Source organism: Mus musculus, chromosome 14 (assembly GCF_000001635.26).
Source record: "Mus musculus strain C57BL/6J chromosome 14, GRCm38.p6 C57BL/6J".
NCBI classification, from domain to species: domain Eukaryota; kingdom Metazoa; phylum Chordata; class Mammalia; order Rodentia; family Muridae; genus Mus; species Mus musculus.
This window is the reverse complement of record NC_000080.6, coordinates 3,274,747-3,302,692: the sequence shown is the minus strand read 5'-3', so window position 1 is coordinate 3,302,692 and position 27,946 is coordinate 3,274,747. Positions and strand designations below refer to the sequence as shown.

The window sequence follows — 27,946 nt, the reverse complement described above, 5'->3', positions numbered from 1 at the left end:
CCTTCTCTACAGAAGATGTCTTGCACATCCTTCGTATCTCTCTTGATCATATTTTCTTTTTCCTCTGTGTTTTTTTGATCATATAGAGAATATTTGTAATAGCTTCTTTGGAAAAATCCCTATCCACAAATTCTATTCTTATTAGGTTAGCCTGGGCAACATAAGACGACCCTTTCTCACAAATAAATGTTTGCCCTTCAGTCGGCAGCAGTGTATGTAACACAGTTTAAAAACATTCCATTACTATCCATTATTAATTGTGACATCACCAGTAGTCCCTTTAGGGGACAATCTCTTGTATTCAGGAGAACCCTAGAATCACCTGTGATGTCACCAGTGTTGTGGTGACACCAGCAGCCTATGGAGAATCCCTTTAGAGCCTATTATTTTTGCAAGCAGGCATGTTGTTCAGGCTGCTTAGGCTATTTTGAAGTGAGAATGGAAAACAAGGAGAGGCCATATCAAGACAGAAGGAGGCTGACCTTCTATCATGCTGTAGAACAACAAGAAAGCAATGGTCCTGGGGAAGGTCCAGTGAGTCCTGGGCAGGGTTTGGGGAGCTTCCTGGAGGAGGAAAGCTTATGCTGGTCCTTCCAGGAGTAGGACTTATGATTTGAACCTCAGTCTTCCTAAATGGCAGACCCAGACTCAATAATTTCTGCAGATCAATTTGGCAGAGAGCCGGGAATTGACATGTGTCAATCTGCTTTCCTCAGAGCTCTTTACTTTCATACTGAGTGGGCCTGGAGGAGTCTCTGTGAGAATAACAGAGTGTTGCTGTCAGGATAGTGTTGAAGCACTTCATCCTAAGCATATTCTGTAGGATACATGAGTATGTGATGCCAAGAGCAAAGAGGAATACTCTCCTGGTCATGTCAGACAGACCTCACCACGTTCTCAGACACTTTGGTCTTGAACAAACATGATTAGGGCTTGGGTGCTAATCAGTATGGATTCCAAGAATTCCCTGCATCACATCAAACATGAGCTAACAATGTCCTTCAATTCTTCTTGCCTGGGCCAGCTGATACATTTCAGAGCCAGGGAGATGGCAGTAGGGTGTGAGGCATATGTCTACCTATGGTGCTTGGGAACAGGGACATAGCTGAGGAGCCCAGCTTGAAGATAACTTTCCTGCTCTTTCAGGGATTCATTAGTGTCTCTAGCAACACTTCTTCCTCAGATTTCTATTTGGGACTAAGCATGGTTTCTCCTGGCCCTGTGCCATCATCTATGCAAGTTTACTAGTGTTTATCTAAATACAGGATCTACTGGAAGGCATAATCCCAACCCTCCACCATCTCTAAGGAGGAGGAGAGGTTGAAGAGGTTGGAGAATCTGACAATCTCCAGAAGATGACAAATGGGAGGGATGAACTCTGGGGAATCCTGGCCCATTACACTAACAAGGATTTGAACAACAACAGGTAGTCATTATGCCCAGTTCTTTGCTATCTTGGGCCCTCTCTGTTAACCCAAGATTTCCTCACATCACAGGAGACTACAACTCCAGAGTGTTCTCATGCCCAAAATCATTTTCCTGATTACATCTTAGATACAGAACTTGAAGTTCAGATAGGAGTGAGATGGGGTCACAGGCTCTTTTGATTCCCCCAAAAGTAAACCAGAGCCTGTGGCCTGAATCACAGTCTGGGAATAAGGGTAGAAGTGTGTGAGCTCTCATCCTGCATTTTAAGAAGCCTGGACATGTGTTGGCTTATGGAAATTACTAGGTGCTGTGTGCTTATGGCAAATCACTTTTGTAACTGACCTGGAAGTACTTTGGTTCTAATTGGTCCTGTCAACAGCTGGAGAGTTCTGGTCCCACGTGCTGCCTCTCAGTGTGACAGGATTTCTGCAGGTCACTGCTTTTCTCTGATTTTGCTCATTGTACTCTGAATTGTATTTATTTGGCATTCTAAGTGTGTGTGTGTGTGTGTGTGTGTGTGTGTGTGTGTGTGTGTGTGTTTACCTTACAATCCATGGAGTCTCTGGCCTTGATTTGGCCTGAGGATTGGCCTGAATCAATTTTCAGGTCATGATACTGATGAGGACAAGGAGCCTTCCATTTTAGCAGCACAGCACATGACCTCTGTGCTCACCTTGGGTGCACGTTGGAAACTCCTAGTATGTGTTTTTATAAAGCCTTTCACTGTAGATATTATGTCCTTTGGGGATTTATGTAGCAATAGAACCAATGATTGACAATTCCTTGTCTAAAAACAGGAGAAGGGTCATCACAGGTTTAAGGTGGACCCAGGCCTGTGGCACAGGCTCCTGGAAAGTTCTTGGAGAGCTCATCCATTCCTTCAAGTCCCCTCAGGGAGCTAAAGCAGGTCAGCTCTCTTCTTTTACTTCCCTAGCTCTACTGGCCCCAGGCCAAGAGTAATAATTTTAATAATCACCAAGAGGAACCAGTACCAAGGAGCAGGATGTGGCATATGTGGGCTGAGGTAGTCCACGATTCAGCTTGAACTGACATGATCCTTGTAGCCTCAGTTCAAGGGATTATTTGCTCCTTGGGCCATGCCATCCCACAGGATCAACTTTGAGGCCTTCATGCTCGAGATGCAACACCAACAGGTGATAGCCAACCTGCAGAAAATATCCCAGGACATCAGTGAGGCTTCTATGTGATGCTCCATGGCCAATATGAATTGTTGTCTGAGGCTGTCTGGGGGTCAGGGCTCATGATGGGAGGATGGTCCTTGGGAGGAGTGGGAGGAAGGTGCTGCCTGGGAGTCACAATTTTTTGTTTGTGGCTCAGCATCAGGCACTGCCACCTCCTGAGTGAATCTAACCACCTTCAGCACAAAGTCAGGAGAACAGGCAGCTTCTAGGGGAGCAGATTGCATTGGAAAAATGCTCCAAAGAAACAAAGAGGCTGTGTAAAGACAGCAGCCTGAATATCTATGACCTATGTACCAAGCAGCAGCAGGTAGGATGAATGAAGCATCAGGGGCAGGTTGCAGTCATATCTAAGCATAAACACAGTCAAGCCTAGGCCACCATCCTGCACCTTATCCAAGATCTCTCCTATGGCTCACCCAGTAGTTCATTTCTGTGATCATTTACAAGACTTTCTGTGGTGTTAGCCTCTTGCAAGAAGCTGAAGGATAGTCCAGGTCACCTTGGGCACGGAGTCGGTGAACACCCCCAAGATCCCCTAGAGGACTCTCCACACAATCTTAGGACCACTGGTGAGTGGAACACAACTTCTGTTCCGATCCAATCGCCTGGGACCTGAGAAAACATTAGAGAAGCAGGAAACCCGGCCTGACCAGGGTCACAAGTCCCTTCCAGTAGGTGCCAGGACTTGGTCACCTGGGCGCAGAGTTGGCAGACACCCCCAAGGTCCCTAGAAGACAGACTCTGAGAAAGGACCCCGTTTTGGGCTCCAGACATCTGGACACCTTCCCTGACAGAGGAGAGGTGTCTGCCCTGCCCTGGAGGGCTTTGCTGGAGCACCTGGGGGAGCCATCTTGGTTCCCGGATCCCTCTGAGACTAGTCTGTGCAGATGAGAGTGTGAACTACAGAAGCAACACAGCTTCTGGAACAAGTCCTGTTTCCGGCCTTCATCTTCTGCCAAGAAGGAGGTCTGAATGCCAGATATCTGTGCACCTTCCCTGTAAGAGGAGAGCTTGCCTGCAGAGAGCGCTATGACCACTGAAACTCAGAGGAGAGAATTAGTCTCCCAGGTCTGCTGATAGAGGATAAAAGAATCTCGAGAGGAACAATCTCCAACCAGAGACAACTATAACAACTAACTCCAGAGACTACCAGATGGCGAAAGGCAAACGTAAGAATCTTACTAACAGAAACCAAGACCACTCACCATCTTTAGAACCCAGCACTCTAACCTCGCCCAGTCCTGGGCACCACAACACACCCGAAAAGCTAGACCCAGATTTAAAAGCATATCTCATGATGATGGTAGAGGACATCAAGAAGGACTTTTATAACTCACTTAAAGAAATACAGGAGAACACTGCTAAAGAGTTACAAGTCCTGAAAGAAAAAGAGGAAAACACATCCAAACAGGTGATGGAAATGAACAAAACCATACTAGACCAAAAAAGGGAAGTGAACACAATGAAGAAAACCCAAGGAGAGGCAAAGCTGGAGATAGAAACCCTAGGAAAGAAATCTGGAACCATAGATGCAAGCATCAGCAACGGAATACAAGAGATGGAAGAGAGAATCTCAGGTGCAGAAGATTCTATAGAGAACATCAGCACAACAAAGACAATGCAAAATGCAAAAAGATCCTAACTTAAAACATCCAGGAAATTCAGGACACAATGAGAAGACCAAACCTACAGATAATAGGAGTAGATGAGAATGAAGATTTTCAACTTAAAGGACCAGCAAATATCTTCAACAAAATTATAGAAGAAAACTTCCCAAACCTAAAGAAAGAGATGCCCAAATAGACTGGACCAGAAAAGAAATTCCTCCCAACACATAATAATCAGAACAGAAAATGCACTAAATATAAAATATTAAAAGCAGTAAGGGAAAATGGTCAAGTAATATATAAAGGCAGGCCTATCAGAATTACACCAGACTTTTCACCAGAGACTATGAAAGCCAGAAGATCCTGGACAGATGTTATACAGACACTAAGAGAACACAAATGCCAGCCCAGGCTACTATACACAGACAAACTTTCAATTACCATAGATGGAGAAACCAAAGTATTCCACGACAAAACCAAATTCACACATTATCTTTCCACGAATCCAGTTCTTCAAAGTATAATAACAGAAAAATAAACAATACAAGGATGGAAACCAAGCCCTAGAAAAAGCAAGAAAGGAATCCTTCAACAAACCTAAAAGAAGACAGCCACAAGAACAGAATGCCAACTTGAACAACAAAAATAATAGGAAGCAACGATTACTTTTCCTTAATATCTCTTAATATCAATGGACTCTATTCCCCAATAAAAAGACAGACTAACAGACTGGCTACACAAACAGGACCCAACATTTTGCTAACAGGAAACCCATCTCAGGGATAAAGACAGACACTACCTCAGAATGAAAGGCTGGAAAACAATTTTCCATGCAAATAGTCTAAAGAAACAAGCTTGAGTAGCCATTCCTATATAAATAAAATCGACTTCCACCCGAAAGTTATCAAAAAAGACAAGGAGGGACACTTCATACTCATCAAAGGTAAAATCTTCCAAGAGGAACTCTCAATTCTGAATATCTATGCTCCAAATGCAAGGGCAGCCACATTCATTAAAAAAAAAAAAACTTTAGTAAAGCTCAAAGCACACATTGCACCTCACACAATAATAGTGGGAGACTTCAACACACCACTTTCACCAATGGACGGATCGTGGAAACAGAAACTAAACAGGGACACACTGAAACTAACAGAAGTGATGAAACAAATGGATTTAACAGATATCTATAGAACATTTTATCCTAAAACAAAAGGATATACCTTCTTCTAAGCACCCCATGGGACCTTCTCCAAAATTGACCATATAATTGGTCACAAAACAGGCCTCAACAGATACAAAAATATTGAAATTGTCCTATGCATCCTATCAGATCACCATAGACTAAGGCTGATCTTCAATAACAACATAAATAATAGAAAGCCAACATTGATGTGGAAACTGAGCAACACTCTTCTCAATGACACCTTGGTCAAGGAAGGAATAAAGAAAGAAATTAAAGACTTTTTAGAGTTTAATGAAAATAAAGCAACAACATACCCAAACTTATGGGACACAATGAAAGCATTTCTAAGAGGAAAACTCATAGCACTGAGTGCCTCCAAAAAGAAACTAGAAAGAGCACACACAAGCAGCTTGACAACACACCTAAAAGCTCTAGATCAAAAGGAAGCAAATTCAACCGAGAGGAATAGACAGCAGGAAATAATCAAACTCAGGGGAGAAATCAACCAAGTGGAAACAAGAAGAACTATTGAAAGAATCAACCAAACGAGGAGCTGGTTCTTTAAGAAAATCAACAAGATAGATAAACCCTTAGCCAGACTCACTAGAGGGCACAGGTACAGCAACCTAATTAACAAAATCAGAAATGAAAAGGGAGACATAACAACAGATCCTGAAGAAATCCAAAACACCATCAGATCCTTCTACAAAAGGCTATACTCAACAAAACTGGAAAACCTGGATGAAATGGACAAATTTCTAGACAGATATCAGGTACTAAAGTTAAATCAGGATCAGGTTAATGATCTAAAAAGTCCTATATCCCCTAAAGAAATAGAAGCAGTCATTAATAATCTCCCAACCAAAAAAAAAGCCCAGGACCAGATGGGTTTAGTGCAGAGTTCTATCAGACCTTCAAAGAAGATCTAATTTCAGTTCTTCACAAACTACTCCACAAAATAGAAGCAGAAGGTACTCTACCCAACTCATTCTATGAAGGCACAATTACTCTGATACCTAAACCACAGAAAGACCCCACAAAAATAGAGAACTTCAGACCAATTTCCCTTATGAATGCAAAAATCCTCAATAAAATTCTAGCTAACTGAATCCAAGAACACATCAAAACAATCATCCATCCTTACCAAGTAGGTTTCATTCCGGGGATGCAGGGATGGTTTAATATGCGTAAATCCATCAATATAATCCACTATATAAACAAACTGAAAGACAAAAACCACATGATCATCTCTTTAGATTCAGAGAAAGCATTTGACAAAATCCAACACCCATTCATGATAAAAGTCTTGGAAAGAACAGCAATTCAAGACCCATACCTAAACATGATAAAAGCAATCTACAACAGGCCAGTAGCCAACTTCAAAGTAAATGGTGAGAAGCTGGAAGCATTCCCACTAAAATCAGGGACTAGACAAGGCTGCCCACTTTCTCCCTACCTATTCAACATTGTACTTGAAGTCCTAGCCAGAGCAGTTCGACAACAAAAGGAAATCAAGAGAATACAAATTGGAAAGGAAGAAATCAAAATATCACTTTTTGCAGATGATATGATAGTGTATATATAAGTGACCCTAAAAATTCCACCAGAGAACTCCTAAACCTGATAACCAGCTTCAGTGAAGTAGCTGGATATAAAATTAACTCAAGCAAGTCAATTGCCTTTCTCTACACAAAGGATAAACAGGCTGAGAAAGAAAATAGGGAAACAACACCCTTCTCAATAGTCACAAATAATATAAAATACCTTGGTGTGACTCTAACTAAGGAAGTAAAAGATCTGTATGATAAGAACTTCAAGTCTCAGAAGAAAGAAATTAAAGAAGATCTCAGAAGTTGGCAAGATCTCCCATGCTCATGGGTTGGCAGGATCAATATAGTAAAAATGGCTATCTTGCCAAAAGCAATCTACATATTCCATGCAATCCCCATCAAAATTCCAACTCAATTCTTCAATGAATTAGAAAGGGCAATCTGCAAATTCATCTGGAATAACAAAAAACCTAGAATAGCAAAAACTCTTCTCAAGGATAAAAGAACCTCTGGTGGAATCACCATGCCTGATCTAAAGCTGTACTACAGAGTAATTGTGATGAAAACTGCATGTTACTGGTATAGCAACAGACAAGTAGACCAATGGAATAGAATTGAAGACCCAGAAATGAACCCACACACCTATGGTCACTTGATCTTTGACAAGGGAGCTAAAACCATCCAGTGGAAAAAAGACAGCATTTTCAACAATTGGTGCTGGCACAACTGGCGGTTAACATGTAGAAGAATGCAAATTGATCCATTCCTAACTCCTTGTACTAAGGTCAAATCTAAGTGGATCAAGGAACTCCACATAAAACCAGAGACAGTGAAACTTATAGAGGAGAAAGTGGGGAAAAGCCTCGAAGATATGGGCACAGGGGGAAAATTCCTGAATAGAACAGCAATGGCTTGTGCTGTAAGATTGAGAATCAACAAATGGGAACTCATAAAATTGCAAAGCTTTTGTAAGGCAAAAGATGCCGTCAATAAGACAAAAAGGCTACCAACAGATTGGGAAAGGATCTTTACCTATCCTAAATCAGATAGGGAACTAATAACCAATATATATAAAGAACACAAGAAGGTGGACTCCAGAAAATCAATGGAGGAGCTAGAGAAAGTATCCAAGGAGCTAAAGAGATCTGCAACCCTGTAGTTGCAACAACATTATGAACTTACCAGTACCCCGGAGTTCTTGACTCTAGCTACATATGTATCAAAAGATGGCCTAGTCGGCCATCACTGGAAAGAGAGGCCCATCGGACACACAAACTTTATATGCCCCAGTACATGGGAACGCCAGTGCCAAAAAAATGAGAATGGGTGGGTAGGGAAGTGGGGGGAGGGTATGGGGGACTTTTGGAATAGCATTGGAAATGTCATTGAGGAAAATACGTAATAAATAAATTTAAAAAAAAAAAGTGGGGCTCAGAGCTAAATAAAGAATTCTCACCTGACAAATACCAAATGGCAGAGAAGCACCTGAAAAAATGTTCAGCATCCTTAATCATCAGGAAAATGCAAATCAAACAACCCTGAGATTCCACCTCACACCAGTCAGAATGGCTAACATCAAAAATTCAGGTGACAGCAGATGCTGGCTGGAATGTGGAGAAAGAGGAACACTCCTCCATTGTTGGTGGGATTGCAAGCTTGTACAACCACTCTGGAAATCAGTCTGGCGGTTCCTTAGAAAATTGGACATACTACTACTGGGGGATCCCGCAATACCTCTCCTGGGCATATATCCAGAAGATAGTCCAACTGGTAAGAAGGACACATGCTCCACTCTGTTCATAGCAGCCTTATTTATAATAGCCAGAAGCTGGAAAGAACCCAGATGCCCCTCAACAGAGGAATGGATACAGAAAATGTGGTACATTTACACAATGGAGTACTACTCAGCTATTAAAAAGAATGAATTTATGAAATTCCTAGCCAAACAGATGGACCTGGAGGACATCATACTGATTGAGGTAACCCAATCACAAAAGAATTCACACAAGGAGAGGTTTGTGTCACAGGCGCCGGCAGGAGCCTTCTTGGCTCCGGGACTCCGTGGAGGGCAGGCTGCACGGGAGACCGTGTGGAATACAGAGGCCAGCCGTTTCTGGGACGGGCGAAAGTCGCAGAGCTTCTGGGGCGGTGCCATCTTCGTATCCAGACAACCGGCCACCTTCCTGGCGAGAGCCACAGAGCTTCTGAGGCGGCGACATCTTCGACTCCAGACAACCGTCCACCTTCCTGGCCAAAGCAGCATAGCTTCTGGGAAAGATCCTGTTTTGGGCCTTCACCCTCAGCCAGGAGGAGGTCCAAACACCAGATAACTGTACACCTTCCACGAAAGAGGAGAGCTTGCCTGCAGAGACTGCTCTGACCACTGAAACTCAGAGGAGAGAGCTTGTCTCCCACGCCTGCTGATTGAGGGTAACAAAATCAACAGAGGAACAATCTCTTAACAAAGACAACTATAACAACTAACTCCAGAGATTGCCAGATGGCGAAAGGTAAACGTAAGAATCCTACTAACAGAAACCAGGACCACTCACCATCATCAGAACCCAGAACGCCCACTTCGCCCAGTCCAGGACACCCTAACACACCTGAAAAGGTAGACCTGGATTTAAAAGCATATCTCATGATGATGGTAGAGGACATAAAGAAGGAATTCAATAACTCACTTAAAGAGATACAGGGAAACACTGCTACAGAGTTACAAGTCCTTAAAGAAAAACAGGAAAACACTGCTAAAGAGTTACAAGTCCTTAAAGAAAAACAGGAAAACACAACCAAACAGGTAGAAGTCCTTATAGAAAAACAGGAAAACACATACAAACAGGTGATGGAAATGAACAAAACCATACTAGACCTAAAAAGGGAAGTAGACACAATAAAGAAAACCCAAAGTGAGGCAACACTGGAGATAGAAACCCTAGGAAAGAAATCTGGAACCATAGATGCCAGCATCAGCAACAGAATACAAGAGATGGAAGAGAGAATCTCAGGTGCAGAAGACTCCATAGAGAACATCGGCACAACAATTAAAGAAAATGGAAAATGCAAAAAGATCCTAACTAAAAACATCCAGGAAATCCAGGACACAATGAGAAGACCAAACCTACGGATAATAGGAGTGGATGAGAATGAAGATTTTCAACTCAAAGGACCAGCAAACATCTTCAACAAAATTATTGAAGAAAACTTCCCAAATCTAAAGAAAGAGATGCCCATGAACATACAAGAAGCCTACAGAACTCCAAATAGACTGGACCAGAAAAGAAATTCCTCCCGACACATAATAATCAGAACATCAAATGCACTAAATAAAGATAGAATACTAAAAGCAGTAAGGGAAAAAGGTCAAGTAACATATAAAGGCAAGCCTATCAGAATTACACCAGATTTTTCACCAGAGACTATGAAAGCCAGAAGAGCCTGGACAGATGTTATACAGACACTAAGAGAACACAAATGCCAGCCCAGGCTACTATACCCAGCCAAACTCTCAATTACCATAGATGGAGAAACCAAAGTATTCCACGACAAAACTAAATTCACCCATTATCTCTCCATGAATCCAGCCCTTCAAAGGATAGTAACAGAAAAAAACCAATACAAGGACGGGAACCACGCCCTAGAAAAAACAAGAAGATAATCCCTCAACAAAACTAAAAGAAGACAGCCACAAGAACAGAATGCCAACTTTAACAACAAAAATAACAGGAAGCAACAATTACCTTTCCTTAATATCTCTTAATATCAATGGTCTCAATTCCCCAATAAAAAGACATAGACTAATAGACTGGCTACACAAACAGGACCCAACATTCTGCTGCTTACAGGAAACCCATCTCAGGGAAAAAGACAGACACTACCTCAGAGTGAAAGGCTGGAAAACAATTTTCCAAGCAAATGGTCTGAAGAAACAGGCTGGAGTAGCCATTCTAATATCGGATAAAATCGAATTCCAACCCAAAGTTATCAAAAAAGACAAGGAAGGACACTTCATACTCATCAAAGGTAAAATCCTCCAAGAGGAACTCTCAATTCTGAATATCTACGCTCCAAATGCAAGAGCAGCCACATTCATTAAAGACACTTTAGTAAAGCTCAAAGCACACATTGCACCTCACACAATAATAGTGGGAGACTTCAACACACCACTTTCATCAATGGAGAGATCATGGAAACAGAAAATAAACAGGGACACAGTGAAACTAACAGAAGTTATGAAACAAATGGACCTGACAGATATCTACAGAATATTTTATCCTAAAACAAAAGGATATACCTTCTTCTCAGCACCTCACGGGACCTTCTCCAAAATTGACCATATAATTGGTCACAAAATAGGCCTCAACAGATACAAAAATATTGAAATTGTCCCATGTATCCTATCAGACCACCATGGCCTAAGACTGATCTTCAATAACAACATAAATAATGGAAAGCCAACATTCACATGTAAACTGAACAACACTCTTCTCAATGATACCTTGGTCAAGGAAGGAATAAAGAAAGAGCAATTGTGATAAAAACTGCATGGTACTGGTATAGAGACAGACAAGTAGACCAATGGAATAGAATTGAAGACCCAGAAATGAACCCACACACCTATGGTCACTTGATCTTCGACAAGGGAGCTAAAACCATCCAGTGGAAGAAAGACAGCATTTTCAACAATTGGTGCTGGCACAACTGGTTGTTATCGTGTAGAAGAATGCGAATCGATCCATACTTATCTCCTTGTACTAAGGTCAAATCTAAGTGGATCAAGGATCTTCACATAAAACCAGAGACACTGAAACTTGTTGATTTTCTCAAAGAACCAACTCCTCGTTTGGTTAATTCTTTGAATAGTTCTTCTTGTTTCCACTTGGTTGATTTCACCCCTGAGTTTGATTATTTCCTGCCGTCTACTCCTCTTGGGTGAATTTGCTTCCTTTTTTTCTAGAGCTTTTAGATGTGTTGTCAAGCTGCTAGTATGTGCTCTCTCCCGTTTTTTCTTGAAGGCACTCATAGCTATGAGTTTCCCTCTTAGAAATGCTTTCATTGTGTCCCAAAGGTTTGGGTACGTTGTGGCTTCATTTTCATTAAACTCTAAAAAGTCTTTAATTTCTTTCTTTATTCCTTCCTTGACCAAGGTATCATTGAGAAGAGTGTTGTTCAGTTTCCATGTGAATGTTGGCTTTCTGTTATTTATTTTGTTATTGAAGATCAGCCTTAGTGCATGGTGATCTGATAGGATACATGGGACAATTTCAATATTTTTGAATCTGTTGAGGCCTGATTTGTGACCTATTATGTGGTCAATTTTGGAGAAGGTACCATGAGGTGCTGAGAAGAAGGTATATCCTTTTGTTTTAGGATAAAATGTTCTGTAGATATCTGTTAGATCCATTTGTTTCATCACTTCTGTTAGTTTCAGTGTGTCCCTGTTTAGTTTCTGTTTCCATGATCTGTCCATTGGTGAAAGTGGTGTGTTGAAGTCTCCCATTATTATTGTGTGAGGCGCAATGTGTGCTTTGAGCTTTACTAAAGTTTCTTTAGTGAATGTGGCTGCTCTTGTATTTGGAGCATAGATATTCAGAATTGAGAGTTCCTCTTGGAGGATTTTACCTTTGATGAGAATGAAGTGTCCCTCCTTGTCTTTTTTGATGACTTTGGGTTGGAAGTCAATCTTATCAGATATTAGGATGGCTACTCCTGCTTGTTTCTTCATACCATTTGCTTGGAAAATTGTTTTCCAGCCTTTCATTCTGAGGTAGTGTCTATCTTTTTCTCTGAGATGAGTTTCCTGTAAGCAGCAAAATGTTGGGTCTTGTTTGTGTAGCCAGTTTGTTAGTCTATGTCTTTTTATTGGCGAGTTGAGACCATTGATGTTAAGAGATATTAAGGAAAAGTAATTGTTGCTTCCTGTTATTTTAGTTGTTAAAGGTGGCATTCTGTTCTTGTGGCTGTCTTCTTTTAGGTTTGTTGAGGGATTACCTTCTTGTTTTTTCTAGGGCGATGTTCCCGTTCTTGTATTGGTTTTTTTCTCTTATTATCCTTTGAAGGGCTGGATTCGTGGAGAGATAATGCGTGAATTTGGTTTTGTCGTGGAATACTTTGGTTTCTCCCTCTATGATAATTGAGAGTTTGGCTGGGTATAGTAGCCTGGGCTGCAGTTTGTGTTCTCTTAGTGTCTGTATAACATCTGTCCAGGCTCTTCTGGCTTTCATAGTCTCTGGTGAAAAATCTGGTGTAATTCTGATAGGCTTGCCTTTATATGTTACTTGACCTTTTTCCCTTACTGCTTTTAGTATTCTATCTTTATTTAGCCCATTTGATGTTCTGATTATTATGTGTCGGGAGGAATTTCTTTTCTGGTCCAGTCTATTTGGAGTTCTGTAGGCCTCTTGTATGTTCATATGCATCTCATTCTTTAGATTTGGGAAGTTTTCTTCAATAATTTTGTTGAAGATGTTTGCTGGACCTTTGAGTTGAAAATCTTCATTCTCATCCACTCCTATTATCCGTACGTTTGGTCTTCTTATTGTGTCCTGGATTTCCTGGATATTTTGAGTTAGGATCTTTTTGCATTTTCCATTTTCTTTGATTGTTGTGCTGATGTTCTCTATGGAATCTTCTGCACCTGAGATTCTCTCTTCCATCTCTTGTATTCTGTTGCTGATGCTCAAATCTATGGTTCCAGATTTCTTTCCTAGGGTTTCTATCTCTAGTGTTGCCTCGCTTTGAGTTTTCTTTATTGTGTCTACTTCCCTTTTTAGGTCTAGTATGGTTTTGTTCATTTCCATCACCTGTTTGTATGTTTTTTCCTCTTTTTCTGTAAGGACTTCTACCTGTTTGATTGTGTTTTCCTGTTTTTCTTTAAGGACTTGTAACTCTTTAGCAGTGTTCTCCTGTATTTCTTTAAGTGATTTATTAAAGTCCTTCTTGATGTCCTCTACCATCATCATGAGATATGCTTTTAAATCTAGGTCTAGGTTCTCAGGTGTGTTGGGGTTCCCTGGACTGGGCGAAGTGGGTGTGCTGGGTTCTGGTGATGGTGAGTGGTCTTGGTTCCTGTTAGTAAGATTCCTCCGTTTACCTTTCGCCATCTGGTAATCTCTGGAGTTAGTAGTTATAGTTGACTCTGTTTAGAGATTGTTCTTCTGGTGATTCTGTTACCGTCTATCAGCAGACCTGGGAGACAGATTCTCTCCTCTGAGTTTCAGTGCTCAGAGCACTCTCTGCTGGCAAGCTCTCTTACAGGGAAGGTGCGCAGATATCTTGTATTTGGACCTCCTCCTGGCCGAAGAAGAAGGCCCAAAACAGGACCTTTCTCAGACACTGTGTTGCTTTGGCAGTTCCCAGGTGGTACAGACTCTCACCTAAGCAGACTAAATTCCTAAGTTCCTTGGAGTCCCGGGACCAAGATGCTGCTGTGGCTTAGGCCGCCTCCCCAGCCGGGCGGGCACCTGTCCTCCGGTCCGGACGGTGGCTGGCTGTCCCCGGCCCACAAAGGGTGCTGCCTCAGCGCCTCTGTGCTTCCGCCTGTTCCAGAAGCTGTCAGGTTCTCTGGCGCACCCTCTCACCTGTTCAGACTAATTTCCTAAGTTCGGCGGGTCCCGGACCAAGATGGCGACCGCTGCTGCTGTGGCTTAGGTCGCCTCCCCAGCCGGGCGGGCACCTGTCCTCCGGTCCGGAAGGTGGCCGGCTGTCCCCGGCCCACACAGGGTGCTGCCTCAGCCCCTCTGTGCTTCTGCCTGTTCCAGAGGCTGTCAGGTTCTTTGGCGCACCCTCTCACCTGTTCAGACTAATTTCCTAAGTTCGGAGAGTCCCGGACCAAGATGGCGACCGCTGCTGCTGTGGCTTAGGCCGCCTCCCCAGCCGGGCGGGCACCTGTCCTCTGGTCCGGAAGGTGGCTGGCTGTCCCCGGCCCACACAGGGTGCTGCCTCAGCGCCTCTGTGCTTCTGCCTGTTCCAGAAGCTGTCAGGTTCTCTGGCGCACCCTCTCACCTGTTCAGACTAATTTCCTCCTATTCAAAGAATTAACCAAACGAGGAGTTGGTTCTTTGAGAAAATCAACAAGATAGATAAACCCTTAGCTAGACTCACTAAAGGGCACAGGGACAAAATCCTAATCAACAAAATCAGAAATGAAAAGGGAGACATAACAACAGATCCTGAAGAAATCCAAAACACCATCAGATCCTTCTACAAAAGGCTATACTCAACAAAACTGGAAAACCTGGACGAAATGGACAAATTTCTGGACAGATACCTGGTACCAAAGTTGAATCAGGATCAAGTTGACCTTCTAAACAGTCCCATATCCCCTAAAGAAATAGAAGCAGTTATTAATAGTCTCCCAGCCAAAAAAAGCCCAGGACCAGACGGGTTTAGTGCAGAGTTCTATCAGACCTTCAAAGAAGATCTAATTCCAGTTCTGCACAAACTATTTCACAAGATAGAAGTAGAAGGTACTCTACCCAACTCATTTTATGAAGCCACTATTACTCTGATACCTAAACCACAGAAAGATCCAAAAAAGATAGAGAACTTCAGACCAATTTCTCTTATGAATATCGATGCAAAAATCCTTAATAAAATTCTCGATAACCGAATCCAAGAACACATTAAAGCAATCATCCATCCTGACCAAGTAGGTTTTATTCCAGGGATGCGGGGATGGTTTAATATATGAAAATCCATCAATGTAATCCATTATATAAACAAACTCAAAGACAAAAACCACATGATCATCTCGTTAGATGCAGAAAAAGCATTTGACAAGATCCAACACACATTCGTGATAAAAGTTTTGGAAAGATCAGGAATTCAAGGCCCATACCTAAACATAATAAAAGCAATCTACAGCAAACCAGTAGCCAACATCAAAGTAAATGGAGAGAAGCTGGAAGCAATCCCACTAAAATCAGGGACTAGACAAGGCTGCCCACTTTCTCCCTACCTTTTCAACATAGTACTTGAAGTATTAGCCAGAGCAATTCGACAACAAAATGACATCAAGGGGATACAAATTGGAAAAGATGAACTCAAAATATCACTTTTTGCAGATGATATGATAGTATATATAAGTGACCCTAAAAATTCCACCAGAGAACTCCTAAACCTGATAAACAGCTTCGGTGAAATAGCTGGATATAAAATTAACTCAAACAAGTCAATGGCCTTTCTCTACACAAAGAATAAACAGGCTGAGAAAGAAATTAGGGAAACAACACCCTTTTCAATAGTCACAAATAATATAAAATATCTTGGCGTGACTCTAACTAAGAAAGTGAAAGATCTGTATGATAAAAATTTCAAGTCTCTGAAGAAAGAAATTAAAGAAGATCTCAGAAGATGGAAAGATCTCCCATGCTCATGGATTGGCAGGATCAACATTGTAAAAATGGCTATCTTGCCAAAAGCAATCTACAGATTCAAAGCAATCCCCATCAAAATTCCAACACAATTCTTCAACGAATTAGAAGGAGCAATTTGCAAATTCGTCTGGAATAACAAAAAACCTAGGATAGCAAAAACTCTTCTCAAGGATAAAAGAACCTCTGGTGGAATCACCATGCCTGACCTAAAGCTTTACTACTGAGCAATTGTGATAAAAACTGCATGGTACTGGTATAGAGACAGACAAGTAGACAAATGGAATAGAATTGAAGACCCAGAAATGAACCCACACACCTATGGTCACTTGATCTTCGACAAGGGAGCTAAAACCATCCACTGGAAGAAAGACAGCATTTTCAACAATTGGTGCTGGCACAACTGGTTGTTATCGTGTAGAAGAATGCGAATTGATCCATACCTATCTCCTTGTCCTGAGGTCAAATCTAAGTGGATCAAGGAACTTCACATAAAACCAGAGACACTGAAACTTATAGAGGAGAAAGTGGGAAAAAGCCTTGAAGATATGGGCACAGGGGAAAAATTCCTGAACAGAACAGCAATGGCTTGTGCTGTAAGATCAAGAATTGACAAATGGGACCTAATGAAACTCCAAAGTTTCTTCAAGGCAAAAGACACCGTCAATAAGACAAAAAGACCACCAACAGATTGGGAAAGGATCTTTACCTATCCTAAATCAGATAGGGGACTAATATCCAACATATATAAAGAACTCAAGAAGGTGGACTTCAAAAAATCAAAAAACCTCATTAAAAAACGGGGCTCAGAACTGAACAAAGAATTCTCACCTGAGGAATACCGAATGGCAGAGAAGCACCTGAAAAAATGTTCAACATCCTTAATCATCAGGGAAATGCAAATCAAAACAACCCTGAGATTCCACCTCACACCAGTCAGAATGGCTAAGATCAAAAATTCAGGTGACAGCAGATGCTGGCGAGGATGTGGAGAAAGAGGGACACTCCTCCATTGTTGGTGGGATTGCAGGCTTGTACAACCACTCTGGAAATCAGTCTGGCGGTTCCTCAGAAAACTGGATATAGTACTACCGGAGGATCCAGCAATACCTCTCCTGGGCATATATCAAGAAGATGCCCCAACTGGTAAGAAGGACACATGCTCCACTATGTTCATAGCAGCCTTATTTATAATAACCAGAAGCTGGAAGGAACCCAGATGCCCCTCAACAGAGGAATGGATAAAGAAAATGTGGTACATCTACACAATGGAGTACTACTCAGCTATTAAAAAGAATGAATTTATGAAATTCCTAGCCAAATGGATGGACCTGGAGGGCATCATCCTGAGTGAGGTAACACATTCACAAAGGAACTCACACAATATGTACTCACTGATAAGTGGATATTAGCCCAAAACCTAGGATACCCAAGATATAAGATACAATTTCCTAAACACATGAAACTCAAGAAAAATGAAGACTGAAATGTGGACACTATGCCCATCCTTATAAGTGGGAACAAAACACCCTTGGAAGGAGGTACAGAGACAAAGTTTGGAGCTGAGATAAAAAGATGGACCATGTAGAGACTGCCATATCCGGGGATCCATCTCATAATCAGGTTCCAAATGCTGACACCATTGCATACACTAGCAAGATTATGCTGAAAGGACCCTGATATAGCTGTCTCTTGTCAGAGTATGCCTGGGCGTAGCAAACATAGAAGTGGATGCTCACAGTCGGCTATTGGATGGATCACATGGCCCCCAATGAAGGAGCTAGAGAAAGTACCCAAGAAGCTAAAGGGATCTGCAACCCTATAGGTGGAACAACATTATGAACTAACCAGTACCCTGGAGCTCTTGACTCTAGCTGCATATGTATCAAAAGATGACCTAGTCGGCCATCACTAGAAAAAGAGGCCCTTTGGACAGGCAAACTTTATATGCCCCAGTACAGGGGAATGCCAGGGCCAAAAAAGGGGAGTGGGTGGGTAGGGGAGTGGGGGTGGGTGGCTATGGGGGACTTTTGGTATAGCATTGGAAATGTAAATGAGCTAAATACCTAATAAGAAATGGAAAAAAAAGAATTCACACAATATGTACTCACTGATAAGTGGATATTAGCCCAGATACGTAGAATACCCAAGATACAAGATAACAATTTGTGAAACTCATGAAACTGAAGAAGAATGAAGACCAAAGTGTGGACACTTTGCCCCTTCTTATAATTGGGAACAAACACCCATGGAAGGAGTTACAGAGACAAAGTTTGGAGCTGAGATGACAGGACGGACCATCTAGACACTGCCATATCTGGGGATCCATCCCATAATCAGCCCCCAAACGCTGACACCATTGCATATACTAGCAAGATTTTGCTGAAAGGACCCTGATATAGCTGTCTCTTGTGAGACTATGCCGGGCCTAACAAACACAGAAGTGGATGCTCACAGTCAGCTATTGGATGGATCACAGGGCCCCCAATGGAGGAGCTAGAGAAAGTACCCAAGGAGCTAAAGGGATCTGCAACCCTATAGGTGGAACAACAATATGAACTAACCAGTACCTCCCAGAGCTCTTTTCTCTAGCTGCATATGTATCAGAAGATAGCCTAGTTGGCCATCACTGGAAAGAGAGGCCCATTGGTCTTGCAAACTTTCTATGCCTCAGTACAGGGGAACGCCAGGGCCAAGAAGTGGGACTCTCACACACACCTCCTATTCTTTACATTTAAAGTTGTCATATCCACTACCCCACCCCCAAAAATGGTGAGATTAGTGTACTGTCCTAAAACCACCAATTTCCTTCCACTAAATTGATTAATTAAATGATCACGTACCGTGTTATTTCAACCAAATGAAACTGTCTACACTTTGCCAACTTTGAACTGCTGAAAGCAATTTGGCACAGCTCATTTGAATGGCCTACTGTCACTAAAAAGAAGGAAGTAAATATACAGAAGACCATTTGGGAACAGTCCTAGTAGCAGTTTTTAAACAGAATATATACACATTGTGTGTGTGTGTATAAATATCTACAAATATAAAAATAGACAGTGATATTTTCTAAATGTCTATTTTTTGAGAGAGGGTCTCACTATGTCACCCAGGTTAGACTTGATCTTTAGGCAATCCTCCTGCATCAGTTTCCCTGGGGCTGGAGCTACAGGTATATACCATGATATTTGGTTATCTTAAAAAATGTATAAATGCATATATATATATACATATATGTGTGTGTGTGTTTATATATGTATGTGTTTATATATGTATTTGTTTATATTTATATGTATATATATATATATTCTTACATGTATGTTGTACATAAAAATTATATAACATAGAGATTTTCTGGAAGCACCCCAAGAAAACATCACTTATGACTGACTGCCTTTGAGAGGAAACCAGAGATCACTGGAAGACAGGATTTGTCTCATGGCTAGAATCCTTTCCCTGTAGTCTCTTGTATTGTTAGTATATGTGGGTTTGAATATGCTTGGCTCAGGGAGTGGCAACTATTGATGAGGTCAAGGTCAGCTGTCTTCTTATTATTCTTTTTTTTTTTTTTTGAGACGGTTTCTCTGTGTAGCCCTGGCTTTCCTGGAGCTCACTCTGTAGACCAGGTAGCCTCAAACTCAGAAATCCACCTGCCTCTGCCTCCCAAGTGCTGGGATTAAAGGCATGCACCACCATGACCTGCAGCCGACTTCTTTAGTCACTTTGCTCTTTAAGTTTTGGACAAGGTTGATCCTTAAACCTGAATCTTTGATTGGCTTGGCCAATAGCTCAAGGGGATCCTCCTGTGTCTGCCTCCCCAGCACCTGTCTTTTATCAAATGTGGTAGAGGGGTCTGAATAAGAATGACTGCCCCCACCCCTGGCCCCTCCCTACCCCCACTCCACACAAGCATGCCCCCAGTCTATGGAATGTAAACACTTGGCCCTCAGTCAGTGACATTGTTTGGGAAGGATTAGGAGTTCCTCTTTGAAGGAAGTACCTCACTGTGGGGGCAGGGTCTCGGAGTTTAAAGCTTCACACTGCTCTCAGTTGGCTCTCTCTGTTCCAAGACTTCAGTGCATCATGCTACAGCTTCCTGCTTCTACTGCTATACCTGCCTCATGCAGCCATGCCTCCCTCCCAGGAAGAACTCTTATGCTTCTGGAAGTAAAAGCTCCAAAACAATCTTCTATAAGCTCTGCTGGTCAAGGTATTTTTATCACAGCAACATAAAGGCAACAAAGACACATGAGTACTGGGGATGTGATTCAGTTCCTCCACTTGCACAGCAAGCACCTTACAGACTGAGTCCTTGCTCCTCCCCTCAAATATTTTCAAGTTCTATGAACAACACACTCACCTGTGGGCCATACACCTACTCACACTACTCGATCAGGAGCACATTTACACATCTATATGTAAGCATGTAGTATGTATAAGTGTGTGAATGCAGAACTAAATGCACTAATAGTAATCCTAACCCATCATACTTAGAGTGTCTTGATGTATCTTCAGGATGACTGAGAAAACACTGTTAGTGTGGCCTCAAAACCAACTAAGCCTTAGCCAAATCTGGAGCCTGCGCCTCTATTCAAGCCTCTCTCACCTTATACTCCTAGGGAGAAGATGAGGAAATATCTTCATTTTTCTAAGGGTGCTTCTCTTCTTACCTGGATAATTCCCAAAGACCAGGAACCCACTGTTAACTTTAGTAGCTCTACTTAAATTACTTCCTCCACAGATCTCAACTTCTCCCCTAAGAAGCAGTATGTAAGCTAAGTGCCACCATGATGGGCACCACAGCACGAGGTAGAGCCTGGACTGCCACCGTGAGAGATGGGCACCACCGCACAAGTTACAGCCTGGACTTCAGGAGGTAGGCCATGAGTCTGAGTCTTAGCAACTTAATACTTTGACATCAGATGTTTGTGCACAAAAATGTTTTCATATGAGCCAGTATAAAATGCAGATTTCCTGATATACTGATATGAATATCAGAAGTGGTATTCGAAAGCTTGATAATTAGCCATAATTGTGGCAAATGTTTGTCAGAAAGTCAAACAAAAAACCAAAAAAAAAAAAAAAAAAAACCAAACCAAAAAAAACCCTTTAATCCCAGCACTAAGGAGTCAGAGGCAGGCAGATTTCTGAGTTCAAGGCCAGCCTGGTCTACAAAGTGAGTTCCAGGACAGCCACAGGTATACAGGGAAACCCTGTCTCGAAAAACAACAACAACAACAACAAAACATAAACAAAAACAAACAAACTAAAACATTTTCTTAGATTTATTGTAGCCTTCATAAACATGCTTTATCCAAAAATTAAACAATACAATCTTTCAAGTTCATTAAGCCCACAACTTAATAGTGCCCTCTATCAAATTTTTTGTTCAATCTTACTTCCTCAGTTCAATTTAAAACATCCCTAATTTTTTTCAAACGGCATAAATCTTACTAGCCGATATTGATATTAATAGGCATGGAATTTTGACCATTGCATATAAGTATATGATGTGCCATTTTCAAACCTAACATTTTTCTCTTTAACTCACTTTTTCAGGTATGTTTGTTTGTTTGGTTTGGTTTGTGTTGTTTTTTTGGAGACAGGGTTTCTCTGTATAGCCCTGGACGTCCTGGAACTCACTTTGTAGACCAGTCCTGCCTCAAACTCAGAAATCTGCCTGCCTCTGCCTCACGAGTGCTGGGATTAAAGGCCTGTGCCAGCACTGCCCGGCTAGGGTTTTGGGTTTTTTATTTTTGTTTTGTTTTGTTTTGTTTTGTTTTGAATAAGTTTTCATAAGTTAAGAGTATAGGTAGCTTTAGTTTTCAAAAAAATCTAAATTCAGAAAAATTACAAATGCTATGAAATTCAAATCCGTCTTCATTAAATAGTAGTTCCAAGATGTCTGAGTAAACAAGGCTGAAGCAACCTTTGACTCTGGTAACTGAAGTTATCGTCATGTATATGAAAGGAGATTAAATAAAATAAAAGGTTTAAACTAAAAAGGCCTGGGACTGAGACTGCAAAGAAAACAAGCCCGGGCATGCCCTAGTCCATCTTGAAGCTAGGTCACCCGGTCATAAAGATAAGGGAAGGAATGCAGGAACTGGTTCTGACTATCTTGGCTGACTCATTGACCCTCTGGCAGCCCGGCGCCTCCTGCTCGCCCCCCTTTCTATAGACAGCATAGTTAAAAGCTGAAACATTAACCAGATGCATTGACGACTCAGATAAGCCCCCGGCTTTAGAATTCTTATATGCCCTGGCCTGCACGTACTACTCTGCTGACTCATAATCATGTTGTTGATGTTTGAATGGGGCAATCACGTGTAATCGCACCAATTCTTCCTAGCCCCTAACCCCTACCCTATAAAAACCCTGACTTTTTGAGTCTCAGGGTCGATTCCTCTGTCTCCTGAGTGAGATACGTATTGACCTGGAGCCCCACCATCAAAGCTGCCTCATGCTTTTGCAACAAGGTCTCTCATGTTTTTTTGGGTGACGCTGCATCCTGAGACTTGAGTGGGGGCTCCTTCTTGGGGGGGCATCTTACATTTGCGGGCTCGTCCGGGATTTGAGGGGTCCCCAAGGACTTGAAATACCACTTGGAGTTACGTTTTGTATGTGTGTGGTATGTTTGTGCGGCCACTGAGTCTGTGCCTTGTTTTTCGGAGTCTGGTGTTCTGGCAGCTGCCATTGAGGACTGTAAGGACCCACAGGCTGCGGTGGGGGATGCCCTAAGGCCTGTAGGCTGCACCCCTGGAAGACGTTCCAAGGGAGACCCTGGAGGGAGTGCCCAGGGTAAGGAACAGTCAGGAGGATCTGGCTGTTGCCTGGCAGAGTAAAGGAGAGAGAGTGTTCTTCCTGCCAGAGAAGGAGTGGATGCGGAATCCCACTCTGTCAGAGGTAGCTTGTGGCTTGTTGTATAAGTCCAGATGTGGACAAGTTTGTTTAGATGTCTTAGTGTGTTCTGTCTCTGTCATTGTGTTGTATTTATTCTTATTCTTCACTATGGGACAGACCGTGTCTACTCCTTTATCTTTGAATAAGGACCATTGGACGGACGTTAGGGCTAGAGGACGAAATTTGTCAGTAATAGTGAAGAAAAAGCCATGGATGACTTTCTGCTCCTCGGAATGGCCTGTTTTTGGAGTAGGTTGGCCACCGGAACATTTTACTTACCCACCATAAGGGCTATGAAGGCCATTGTTTTTCAGGAAGGGCCAGGGTCGCATCCAGAACAGCACCCATACATGACAGTATGGGAGGACTTGGCATGCTACCCACCCCCGTGGGTTCACCCATTCCTCCCACCTCTCTGCCCTGGCACCAAGATCCTAGCCATCTGAGAAAATGCTGAGAAAGAGAAACCAAAACCACCGCTCGGGGGAGATGATGAACACAGCACACCAGTGATGAAACTCCTCAAGATCTATCCAGAGATTGAAGAACCCCCTGAGTGGCCCGACACCCCTTAACCCCCACCGTATGCTCCCCAGCTCCAACCTTCAGCTTCCTCGGGACCTCTGCCTCAGGCCTGGGCAGGAGGAGAGGGTCCCTCCACAGGAACAAGGAGCTGGCGAGGAGTCACCCCTGAGGGGCCTGCTGATTCAACCATGGCACTTCCACTCAGGGCTATTGGGGCTCCCCCTGCTGATCCGGATAGTCTGCAGCCCTTACAGTATTGGCCTTTTTCCTCTTCTGATCTCTATAATTGGAAAGCTAATCACCTTCCTTTTTCAGAGAACCCCGCAGGACTCATATGGTTGGTCGAATCACTAATGTATTTGCACCAGCCGACCTGGGATGACTGCCAACAGCTTCTGTAGACCTTATTCACCACAGAGGAGAGAGAAAGGATTTTCCTCGAGGCTCAGAAAAACATCCGAGATGAGGTTGGGCAGCCTGTCCAACCTCCAGCCAAGATAGTTGAAGGATTCCCGCTAACCCAGCCCCGATGGGATTACAATACAGCACAAGGTAGGGAACGACTGTCCAATTATCACCGGGCCCTAGAGGTGGGTATCAGAGGTGCTACTTGGCGGCCCATGAATCTGGCCAAGGTAGTAGAGGTTATGCAGTGAGCAACTGAGCACCCCTCAGTCTTCCTCGAAAGGCTCATGGAGGCTTACAGAAGATATATCCTATTTGATCCCACATCAGAGGGTCAAAGGGCCTGTGATTATGGCCTTCATTGGCCAGTCGGTTCCCCACATTAGAAAGAAGTTACAGCGAATTGAGGGCTTGCAGGATTATACCATAAGGGATGTAGTTAGAGCAGCAGAGAAAGTGTATCATAAGAGAGAAACAGAAGATGAAAACTTAGAGAGAGAAAAGAAAGAGAGAAAAGAGGATGAGGATAGGAGAGACAGGAGACAGGAAAAGGTTTTGACTAGGATACTGGCCACAGTAAGAGAAAGAGATAAAGGGAGAAGAGGTAGACAGTTAGGGAACCTGGGAGACAGAAGATACCAGGGACCAAGGAGACCCAGAGAAGGCAGACAGCACCTGGAGAGGAAGCAATGCGCATATTGCAAGGAAATGGGCCACTGGATGTGTGACTGTCTGAAAAAGAAGCAAGAGGTGAAGGTGCTTTCTCTTGGAGAAGATGAAGACTCAGAGAAACAGGGCTCGGCCCCCCTCCCCAAGCCTAGGGTAACTTTAGAAGTTGAGGGGACCCCTGTGGACTTTCTAGTCGACACTGGGGCAGAATTTTCAGTACTCAAGACACCACTAGGAAAAGTGAAGAAAAACGAAAAAACCTTGGTGATCGGGACCATGGGACAAAAATCGTATCCATGGACCACATCCTGAATAGTAGACATAGGGCAAAATCAAGTAACTCATTCGTTTCTAGTCATTCCAGCGTGTCCTATGCCCTTATTGGGGAGAGACTTACTAACCAAGTTAAAAGCACAAATAACTTTTACCTCTCATCGACCAGAGGTATCCTGGGGAATGAAAGCACCCCAGACTCTAGAGCTAACTTTACAACTAGGAAAAGAATATCGACTCTACCAAAGTAAAGTGAAGCCCCCTGAGGGATTAAAGGACTGGTTGAATCGATACCCTAAGGTGTGGGCAGAGACAGGAGGAATGGGCATGGCAAAACAGGTTCCTCTTGTGGTGATTGAACTTAAGTCCGGGGCCACCCCTATAGGGGTCTGACAATATCCCATGAGCAAAGAAGCTCAAGAGGGTATACACCCCCAAATCAACAAACTGCTCCAACAAGGGATTTTGGTCCCATGCAAATCCCCTTGGAACACTCCTCTACTTCCTGTAAAAAAAAAACTAGGGACCTGTGACCTGTGATCCAGTTCAGGATCTTAGAGAAGTCAACAAGAGGGTTCAAGACATACACCCCATGGTGCCAAATCCTTATAACCTCCTCAGCACCTTGTCACCTGGTTGGACGTGGTACACAGTCCTAGATCTCAAAGACGCTTTCTTCTGTTTGAGGTTACATCCCAACAGCCAGCCTTTGTTCGCTTTTGAATGGCGAGATTCTGAGAGTGGACAAGCTGGACAGCTCACATGGACGAGGTTGCCTCAGGGATTCAAGAACTCGCCCACCTTGTTGGATGAAGCACTACACCGAGACCTTGCCCCCTTCCGAGCCAGTAACCCACAGGTGACTCTTCTGCAGTATGTAGATGACCTCCTACTAGCTGCAGAAACATGTGAGGACTGTGAAACTGGGACTCAAAACCTCCTGGTCGAGCTAGGTTAGCTGGGGTATCGGGTCTCTGCTAAAAAGGCTCAGTTATGCCGGACAGAAGTGACCTACTTAGGATATGTTCTGAGAGATGGACAACAGTGGCTCACAGAAGCCAGAAAACAAGCCGTTATGCAGATCCTGGCCCCAACCACTGCTAGCCAGGTAAGAGAGTTCCTGGGGACTGCTAGGTTTTATAGACTCTGGATTCCCAAATTTGCCACTCTGGCAGCCCCATTGTACCCATTAACCAAAGAAAAAGGAGAGTTCATCTGGACCAGAGAACATCAGCTAGTCTTTCAAACTCTCAAAAAGGCGCTACTGCAGGCTCCAGCATTGGCCCTGCCAGATGTGAGCAAGCCTTTTACCTTATACATTGATGAAAGAAATGGGGTGGCAAGGGGAGTCCTTACCCAGCTTTTGGGGCCATGGAAGCACCCAGTAGCCTACTTATCAAAGAAGCTGGACCCTGTGGCCAGCGGATGGCCCTCCTGCCTGCAAGTGATAGCAGCCACGGCTGTGCTAGTAAGAGATGCTTACAAACTGACTATGGGCCAGAATGTTACCATAGTGGCCCCGCACTCTCTTGAGAGCATTGTCAGGTAACCACTGGACCGCTGGATGACTAACGCCAGAATGACGCACTACCAGAGCCTATTGCTGACAGAGCAAGTAAGTTTTGCACCCCCAGCCAATCTCAACCCTGCTACTTTACTACCTGAGGTTGACGAGGCCCCTGCACATAAGTGTGAGGAAATACTGGCAGAAGAGACTGGAATCTGGCCAGACTTCACAGACCAACATTGGCCAGGGGAGATGACCTGGTTCACTGATGGAAGCAGCTTCGTGGTAGAAGGTAAGCGGAGGGCTGGGGCAGCATTAGTGGATTAGTGGAAAGTCTGTCATATGGGCCAGCAGCCTGCCGGAGGGTACATCAGCTCAAAAAGTGGAACTTATCTCACTAATTCAAGCCTTAAGGCTGGCATAAGGAAGGACTCTTAATGTCTATACCGTCAGCCGGTATGCTTTTGCCACGGCCCATGTTCACAAAGCAATATACCAACATCATGGACTGCTAACGTCTGCCAGCAAGGATATCAAAAATAAAGAAGAAATTCTCAGCTTATTAGAAGCTGTCCATCTGTTCCATAGAGTGGCAATTATCCATTGCCCAGGACACCAGAAGGGAACGGGGCCCGCTGAAAAGGGAAACCAAATGGCAGACCAAGAAGCCAAAAAAGCAGCCCAAGGGCAAATGACTCTGGTGGCAAGAACCCAACAGCCCGCCAACAAGGAAATAACTAAAAGAGCCCTCAGAGATGAAGAGGGGCGAGATTACTTAGATAACATACACCATCTGACTCATTTAGGAACTAAAAAATTAATAAAATTGGATAGTGAGTCCCCCTATTACATTCCTGGATTAAAAAGAATTGTAGAAGAGATAGTAAAAAACTGCCATGCTTGTGCACTTACCAACGCTGGGTCTAGCAGGCTCCAGGAAGGAAAACGACTGTGACGAGACAGGCCTAGAGCCTACTGGGAAACCCGACTTCACTGAGGTGAAACCGGCTAAGTATGGAAATAAATATCTCTTAGTTTTCATAGACACCTTCTCAGGATGGGTCAAGGGGTTCCCCACCAAAAAGGAAACAGCTATTGTAGTGGTCAAGAAGATACTTGAAGAAATCCTTCTCCGCTTTGGGATACCTAAGGTCATGGGGTCAGACAACGGACCTGCCTTTGTCTCCCAGGTAAGTCAGGGATTGGCCAGACAACTGGGGACTAATTGGAAATTACATTGTGCATACAGACCCCAGAGTTCAGGACAGGTAGAAAGGATGAATAGGACGCTAAAAGAGACTCTAACTAAAATAGCCTTGG

The 27,946-nt window shown here is 43.1% G+C and overlaps 2 long non-coding RNA genes across 4 annotated transcripts in view; one reads left to right on the top strand and one right to left on the bottom strand.

Moving 5' to 3' along the window:
• Positions 1–27,946, bottom strand: part of 1700110I01Rik (RIKEN cDNA 1700110I01 gene) — a 43,430-nt gene that overhangs the window by 3,139 nt on the left and 12,345 nt on the right. The window lies entirely within an intron of this gene.
• Positions 140–27,805, top strand: Gm46491. Of its 3 annotated transcripts, none has more exons than XR_001781483.2 (4): positions 140–1,426; positions 21,086–21,220; positions 24,088–24,324; positions 25,807–27,805. It is a non-coding gene; the product is annotated as a predicted gene, 46491 (long non-coding RNA). The 3 variants fall into 3 exon arrangements; XR_001781481.2 differs by lacking the exon at positions 140–1,426 and adding an exon at positions 20,205–20,554; XR_001781482.2 differs by lacking the exons at positions 140–1,426; positions 21,086–21,220 and adding an exon at positions 22,342–22,823.